Source organism: Hyaena hyaena, unplaced genomic scaffold (genome assembly GCF_003009895.1).
Source record: "Hyaena hyaena isolate Hyena2069 unplaced genomic scaffold, ASM300989v1 scaffold_488, whole genome shotgun sequence".
Lineage (NCBI taxonomy): Eukaryota > Metazoa > Chordata > Mammalia > Carnivora > Hyaenidae > Hyaena > Hyaena hyaena.
Genome location: NW_024081122.1, coordinates 956,934 through 966,112, shown reverse-complemented (window position 1 = coordinate 966,112; position 9,179 = coordinate 956,934). Strand labels below are relative to the sequence as shown.

General features: G+C 38.5%; 1 long non-coding RNA gene across 1 annotated transcript in view; it reads right to left on the bottom strand.

Annotated features, from left to right (window-relative positions):
- Nucleotides 1-829: 829 nt before the first annotated feature.
- The window catches only part of LOC120246815, a 486,271-nt gene continuing 477,921 nt past the window's right edge, over nucleotides 830-9,179 (bottom strand). The window contains exon 5 of the long non-coding RNA XR_005532156.1: nucleotides 830-865. This is a non-coding gene — a long non-coding RNA (uncharacterized LOC120246815). The remainder of the gene's footprint in view (nucleotides 866-9,179) is intronic.

The following is a 9,179-nucleotide window of genomic DNA, read 5'->3' as shown; positions in this document are numbered from 1 at the left end:
AAACAGGGACTCAAAGAGATATGTCTATACCCATGTTCATTGCAGCATAAGTCCCACTAGCCAAAAGGTAGAAATAACTCCAATGTCTATCAGTAGATGAAGGATAAACAAAGAGTGGTATATATACAGCAAGGCATTACTCATCAATGAAAAGGAACAAAGTTCCAATACATGCTACAACATGGATGAGCCTTGAAAACATATGAAGAGAAAGAAGCCAGACAGATACAAAAGGATGAATATTATATGATTCCACTTCTATAAAATATCCAGTATAGGCAAATTTATAGAGACAAAAAGTAGATTAGAGGCTATCAGGGGCTGGCAGAAGGGAAGAATCAGGAGTTATTACTTAATGGTTATAGAGTATCTGATTGTGTGTAATGAGAAGTTTTGGAAATAGATGTGGTTGTACTACATGGGGATATGACAGATGCCAACGAGGAACATATACGGAGAATATATGATAAACCCTTACAACTCAATAGTAAGAAGACACAATTTCAAAAAAGAAATAGTCAAAGAATTCAACAGATACTTTACAAGTGTAGGTCTATGAATTGCCAATTAGCTCATGAAAATGTGCTCAGTTGTACTAGTCACCAAGGAATACAAATTAAAATAATTTCACAACTATTAGAATGACAGAAAACAAAACACAACCTACCAAGGATATGAAGCAAGGATATGAAGGATATATCACAGAAAACAAAACACAACCTACCAAGGATATGAAGCAACTAGTGCCCGTTTACTGCAGATGGAAGTGTTAAATAGGACAACCACTTTACAAACACTTGTCAATTTCATATAAAATTGAAATATCCTTACCCAAAACTTGGTAATCGCACTCCTAGGTATGTACCTAAAGGAAACAAAAACATATGTTCAGAGAAATACTTGTGCATAAGTGTTCATAGCAACTTTACTCTTAAGAGTCAAAAATTTTGAAACAACTCAAATGTCCATGAACAGGTGAAAACATAAAGTGCTTCATTCATGCAACAAAACAATATCACAAATAAAAAGAAGTTAACTACTGATACATATAGTAACATGGATGGATAGATCTGAAAAGCCATATTCTCAGGGAAAGAAGTTAGACATAAAATAGTACACACTACATGATTCTATTTATGTGAAGCTCTAGTAGGTGCAGCTAATCTATCCTTGTAAAAATCTCTTCAGTGATTGCCTAGGGCAGAGGGTGGGGAAGATGGCCAGTAGGCACCTGTGATGATGGAAGTAATCTCGATCTTGATCAGGAAGTTCATCAAATAAGCATATATGTGTCAAAACTCATTGAACTATATATTTAAAATGTGTGTTTTAAGGGTGTCTGGCAGCTCAGTCACTTCAGCATCCAACTCTTGATTTTGGCTTAGGTCATGATCTCGCATGAATTCAAGCCCCGTGTCAGGCTGTGTGCTGACAGTATAGAGCCTGTTTGGGATTCTTTCTTTTTCTGCCCCCTCCCACTTGAGCGTGCACGCGCCGTGTGTGTGTGTGTGTGTGTGTGTGTGTGTGCGCGCGTGTGTGACTCAAAACCAAATTGCAAATTATACCTAAAGAGAGTCAATTAAAAAATACATATTGCTCAATAGGTAATGGGGATTAAAAACTATACTTACGATGAGCCCTACGGAATAAACATAATTGTTGAATTGCTACATTGACACCTGAAACTAACATAACACTGTATGTTAACTATATTAGAATTAAAGTTAAAATTTAATAAATATTTAAAATTTTAAAAATAAAAAAAAATCTCTCTCAAATACCTAAAGAAGAGTTATTTATTATTTTGGTGCAGAATAGTGTTTTAAAGCATAACATAATCAAAAGCAAAAGATATATTGGAAATATATTGGAAAGAATATATTGGAAAAATATATATTGGAAAGAAATATATTGGAAAGAAATATATTGGAGAGAATAGAGTACAGAAATATTTTACGTCTCTGTGCAGCAAATAAAGCAAAAAAAGAAAATGTGACAAGAAACTTTTTATATATAGAATATATATTATATATACACAAACCTGTATATTCTAATTCTAAGACACTAAAAAAATTAAAGTTGCCAAATCCGATGGTAAATTTTAATAGATAGGCAGTTTTGAGAAAAAGAAATAAAAAAGAAGTGATAAAAGAGGAAAAGATAGGGGCATCTGAGTGGCTCAGTCGGTTAAGCGTCCAACTTGGGCTCAGGTCATGATCTTGCAGTCCGTGGATTCGAGCCCCGCGATGGGCTCTGTGCTGACAGCTAGCTCAGAGCCTGGAGCCTGTTTTGGACTCTGTATCTCCCTCTCTCTCTGACCCTCCCCTGTTCATGCGCGCTCTCTCTCTCTCTCAGAAATAAATAAAAAACATTAAAAAATTAAAAAAAAGAAAAGATACTCAATCGCACTGATAATAAGGGTAATTCAAATTTAAATCTTAATGGTAACTTTACATCTTATGAGATTGGCAAAGCTGGTGTTGGTTCACAACCTTAGGAGTTTCAGGAGTGGGTGCAATCTGACACTAGCCCCCGGGGACACAGAGCACAGGGAGAAAACAAAGAATACCCCAGATACGTAGATGGCAGGTGTAAGTGTGAGAACTTACCTACTAAGCTGGTCAAGGGCTTTCACAAGACAAATCTCAACACCTGGTGGTGACTCTTAAGAGTTTATATAGAGGCCTTAACAAGGGTCAATCACGGAATACTGCCCAGGTGATTTCAATAACACATTACTCTCTCAAGGCTGTCCTTGATCCTTTCTCTGGCGGTGGGGATGGTGGAGAGAACATACATTCTGAGAGCAGGGGAAGAGGGAGAAGCCTCTGATTGCCGGGATCCAGCTGGCAGGTCAAGCAGAGGTCATATCCTCTCTATGACTTTCTCCAACAGTTTGGGAACTTGGGTAATTCAGTACTAACACTACCTAGAAAAGAAAGCATTTTTCTTTCTTTCAAATATACATTGTTAATTTTCTTAAGAGCTATTTGGTAGAATGATGAAAATTTAAATTGTACGCACCAGTTTTCCAGTATTTCTGGTCTAGTTATGCAGTTAAAGGAGGCATATGTGTGTATTAAGTACAATATTGCTTATAAAAGGATAAAAAGGTAATTAAGTATTCATCAAGATATAAATGGTGAACTGAAAAAAAAGCGAGCTATGTTTAATATCATACCTGTCAAACATGCATAGAAAAATAAATGGAAGGATAAACTGTCATTGGTAACAGCAATGTTCTCTTAAATGGTGGTAGTGATGAGTCCTTTATACATTTTTGCATTTTTATACTGAACAAAATTAGAGTTAACATGTCAAATCATCATTCAAATCAGTGCCAATTCCTGTAATGCCAAGCTGATTGTCCATCTTGTAAAGATGAATAATATTCCTTCTTAAAATTAATAGATTCTTCATTGTAATGGTACATCAACATTTTAGATAAAATTTTTTAAAGAAAATAAATTTCAAAAAATTTAACTCTGAATTTACATCATTTTCATTATTTTAGGTTTGATGAAATTATAATTCCCATTATATGTACAGATTTTAGTATTCTCTTCTGGGAAGTACACATGAGAAGAGTCACAGAACTATATTCTGAAGTATTTTTCATCGTTTATTTATTTAATTCCTGAAAACTGTATTCTTAACTTCTGATGTAATACGAAGCTATTTTATAAGACCTCATTGATATTTTCTTTATTTCCTCTTTGTGCATAAAATTGACCATTTCTTTTCAGTTGTTTTTCACATTTATTTTCTCAATAGCAGACATGTTTGAGATTCGAGGGATAAGGTTGCCCCTTTGATATATGTGCCAGACATTGTCATTTGGCATCTGACCGCCATTCCCACCCTCATCCCTGCCTCTTCCTGACTAGAGAGAAAAGTACATTTCAAAGACTCACCCGCAGCTGGGATTTGGGAGGTTGTATGTGTTTTAGCTAATGTACTAGTATGGATACTATGTAGGGTCATAAAGAAAAGGGCAGTTTCCTGTTTTTTTTGGGGGGGGGGTATTTTGTTTCTTTTTGTTTTTGTTTTGTTTTTCCTGTGAGCAGCAAGATGAAGAGATGTGTGTGTTACTTGTGGCATGCTCCCCATTTGTGTCTGGTCACCTGCTCTGCCTGAACTATTGAGAGGCAGTTACATGGGCAGCAGAAGAAGCAGCAACTGCAGCTTCTTGGCTTCTGGATTGCAGCTATGCCCATTGTCCTTGGACTGTTTAATGCTGTGGCAACCCCTGACTCCATTCTTCTATGTCGGTAAGCATCAAATTTCCTATATTAAAGGAAATTACTTTTCTTAAATGTATCTTGAAGGAGGGGCACCTGGGGGGGGGCGCATTTGGTTAACGGTCCGACTCTTGATTTCTGCTCAAGTTATGATCTCATGGTTCGTGAGTTTGAGTCCTGTGTTGGGCTCTGTGCTGACAGCCTGCTTGGGATTCTCTGTCTCCCTCTCTTTCTGCCCCTCCCCTGCTTGCTCACGTACTCTCTCTCTCTCTACCTCTCCCTCTCTGTCTCAAAAATAAATAAATAAACATTTTTTTTTTTAAATTTATTTCTAGGAGAGAGAGAGACAGCGTGAACAGGGAGGGTCAGAGAGAGAGGGAGTCACAGACTGAAACAGGCTCCAGGCTCTGAGCTGGTAGTCAGCACAGAGCCTGACGCGGGGCCCGAACCCACGAACCGCGAGATCATGACCCAAGTGAAAGTCGGACGCTTAACTGACTAAGCCACCCAGGTGCCCCATAAATAAACATTTTAAAAAGTACGTAGGGTCACCTAGGTGGCTCAATCCATTAAGCAACAGACTTCAACTCAGGACATGATCCCACAGCTCTTGAGTTCCAGCCCCATGTTGGGCTCAGCACTGACTTTGCGGAGCCTGCTTGGGTTTCTCTCTGTCTCTCTTTCTGTTTTGCTCTCTCTCTTTTCTCTCACTCTCGCTTTCTGCTCCTCTCCCACTTGTGCTCTTTCAAAAATAAATAAACTTTAAAAAATGTTTTTAAAAAGTACCTATAAAGAGTTTTCTTCCCATCACTGAACATTAACATCTAGAGTATTTGTAGTAGGGCTGGATGGAAATAAAGCTTAAAATAGGTGACATTGCCATAATAAGCGATGAGAACATTGGTGCATATTAGGTTCTCTTTTCTGCTTTTAACAAAATATATGAGAGAAAGATAATGCCAGGAAAATGTAATTGTATAAGCAGCAATGGAAGAAATACAGCTATCTAAAGGAAACTCTTTTCTCATAATCTGCAATCTAAATTGACTCAGAGGTTAGGAATTTTAGGACTTAGAAGTTGGAAGAGCCAAACCAGGCTTAAGAGAGCCCCCCATGAAGCATTTTCTATCAGGGACAAAGTTCAGAAAAATGGTGATCATTTCGGAGGTAGATTCATCTACTGGCCCTAATGTTTTACTCTATCTGTGTTCACACCTTTTCTCATGTGACGTGGCATCCATGCTAAACGTCGTTATATTCCCCCACCCCTTGCCTTTGGGCATGGCTATGTAGTTAGCATTAGCCAAAGAAAGGTGGGCAAAAGTGATAACAGCCACCTCTGAGCATGGGCCTTGAGAGGTATAGCAAATTTCTGTGATTGCCATGACCCTCTTTTGCCTCTGCAATTACTAACTGACATGATCATCCAAATAGAATGAGAGATACCTTGGGCGCCTGGGTGGCTCAGTCGGTTGATCGTCTGACTTCGGCTCAGGTCATGATCTCGTGGTTCTTGGGTTCGAGCCCCACGTTGGGCTCTGTGCTGACAGCTGGCTCAGAGCCTGGAACCTGTTTCAGATTCTGTATCTTCCTCTCTCTCTGACCCTCCCCTGTTCATGCTCGCACTCTCTCTCTCTCTCTCTCTCTCTCAGAAATAAATTAAAAAACACTAAAAAATTAAAAAAAAAAAAAAAGAATGAGAGATACCTTGAATCAGTCTATAGCTTAGAGTTATCCAGGTGAAAAGCCTAGATTAGCTGAACTGCAACCAATTGCAGACACAAGTGAAATGAGTGCCTGGTGTTGTGTAGCACAGAGATTTTGTGATTGCTGGCATTTACAGATTGTCAGACTTCCTAAGGCTACTGTTTCAGATTACCTCATAATAACATTTATAGTTAATAAATGTGCTGACAAAAGAACCATGACCTGACAAGCTAATTGCCATTTTAACTTTCACACAGAAGTTTCTGGAGGTAAATAACAACAGAATCCTACTAAGTTTTGAGGCCATTACTTTGTCAGTCGAATGATAAGCCTGGCCGAGAAAAGCCTGTGATAGTTCCATGGATAAAGCGACCTGAAGATCTCCAAAATGGCACCCACAGGAATTGGGCTGTGATGGCTACACCATCCTGAAGTGGAGTGTTTTCCTGTTTTTCTGGGTTTGTTTTGGTTTTGGTTTTTTGTTTTGTTTTTGTTGTTGTTTCTATTTCAGATAGCTGCACAGGTAATAATGGACAAGGAAGAATTTCTCAGAGGGCAAAGTCATAAACATTGGGGGTTACTGGACAAAAGGATTCCTTCCAGAAATCAGAATCAGAGTTTGACCAGGAAATTTAAACTACTACCAAGGGAGAGATTTTCTACCATTCCTAGCCAGCAGTGGTTCTTTGTGGCTATAGACCTAGGACTGCTGTGTGCCTCTGGTCCTTGCCTTCACTTAATATGGGATTTCAATGCAACTATCCTGTTGTGTGGGGAATTGGGGAGGATAGATTTTCTATTTCGTGGTGCATCAGATGTCAAAGCCCACATCTTGACAATATGGAAAGGGCTGTACCTTACACAGAGATACAAGATTTCAAGTTGTACACTATAGCTGAATGAGATTTGGGGTGGTATCCCTGAATGAGATTTGGGGTGGTATCCTTGGGGAAGTAGTTGGCAAAGGTATGAGAGAAAGGAGGTCTCACCAAATGAAATGTGTATGGAAATTATGTTTGCAACTCTATATGAGTTCCTTGAAAGGTATATGTATGCCATTCATTTTCTCTTTTCCCCTTTCTACAGGCTGTAGCCTTGGTGCCAGTAAGCCAACCTTGATCTTGCAGAAGAGGGGAACTGCTTTAGAACTAATAATGGAAGAAAAAAAGGAGCCTAGATGCCTAAAAACTTTGAGGAGCTTGTCCATCCACCCATCGTGGAATATCCACCTGGATATGGGAAAAAACCTGGACTGGGAAAAAACCATTTGTCTTCCTGACTGATCACGAATTTTCTCTTTCTCTCCCTTTCACTAGTGTTCTCTTTGATAGCAACATAGACTTAGATGACTATATATAAGTATTTAATAATAAAAGTTTATACACAAATAATTACAGAACTGCTCTTCAACTAGAAAAGTATATTTAATCAATAAATCTTCAGCAATGGCTTTATGTGATAGTTTGGATTTATGCAAATGAATTCAGTTTTCTTTGTACATGTACTTTCCATGCTTGTTCATCTGTTCTATTTTATACTGAATTTATATTAAATTTCCCTTTAATGTGTTTGACTTTCCAATAAAATACTAGTCATATTTAGATATTATCAAAATTTCAAAAAAGAAAAAGTTTTGATGGCAATGAATGTTAACTTGGTTTGTGGTGATAATTTTACCATATATAAATATTGAATTATTATACTGTATACTTGAAACTAATGTAATGCTATAGGTCAATTACATCTCAATAATTTTTTTCCATATCTTAAATAAAAGCATTTCTAATCTTAAGTGAGATTAATGGAATTCACTGTAACACCTCACATGGTTTTTGAAGTAGAGCCTATCAATATTCCTCATAATGCTAAGAAATCTGATAAAGTGAGTTTTAAATAAAGATTCCATAAGCTTAAGTCTAAATTTTGTGGCTCACAAATCAAGAAGTACTAGAACTTTATTTTTCATATTAGTATTTTTTCCCTTGGTATTTTTCCATTAGAATCATTTCTAGCTTAAGAAATTCTAAATCACTTTGCAATTCCAGACCAAAATAGAGAAGATGGACTTCTCTTCTGTCTTCATTCAGCTAAAATCCTTTCACATTATATATGAAACAGTCATAAGAAGACTGAAAGATGGAAAGAAGAAGCATAACAGTAAGGGCCTTAAGACACAAGGAATGACACATTGTGAATTTCACGATTTTTTCCCTTTGCCTTATACATCCCAGGCTGTGTGTTCGAGAAGCCAACAATCTGGAAATACCAACAAAACACACGATAAAAGTCCCATCAGAGGTCACCTCTTTGTAGCTAATGTATAGGAAAGAGGAAACTTAGCAAGGCCTAAAACTTTTAGATAATAGCCAAACTACATCAACTAAAAGCCCCATTCCCACCAGTAAAGGCCATGTGGTAACCCCAGACTCTCACCCTCTCCAGGCTGCAATGAGATGTTCCAACTACCTCCCACCCTCCTCCCCCCACACACACTGGGATGGTGTCAAAAAAGGCTGAACAGGGAGCCATGACATTCATACCTGCTCAGAAGTAATGTAGCCCCGTGGGAATTATGAATGTCCATTCCAACCCAGCAGTTACAAGGCACCCTCCAATTTGTCATTGTGGATGTCACTGAGAGGACCAAGAGGAAAGCTGGAACTTTCAACATTACCCAGAAGCAATAAGGGCCCCCCTCAGCTTCCAGTTATCAATTGAGATAAATAGGGAACAATAATGAGGCATCCCTCCTCATCCTAGCCAAGGATGTATTAGGTTAGTGGAGAGCCTGAAATTCTCCATCTGCCCACAAAGGAGCAAGGAAGTCTGCCTCCTGAGGTAGCAAATAGGTCAATGAAAAGAAACCTGGACTTCCACCCCCACCTGAGTCTAATAAGGTAGCACCTCTCCTTGTCCCAACAGTGTAGTGTCAGGAAAAAACCTCTTATAACAGAAGATTTAGGCGTGCCTGGGTGGCTCAGTCGGCTTAGCGTCTGGCTTCAGCTCAGGTCATGATCTCATGCTTCGTGGGTTCGAGCCCCGCATCAGGCTCTGTGCTGACAGCTAGCTCAGGGTCTGGAGCCTGTTTCAGATTCTGTATCTCCTTCTCTCACTGACCCTCCCCTGTTCATGCTGTCTATCTCTCAGAAATAAATAAAACATTAAAAAAAAAGATTTAAATAATATCCACAGTCTCACAACAGTGAAAAATGTCTAGGATGAAGCCCAAAC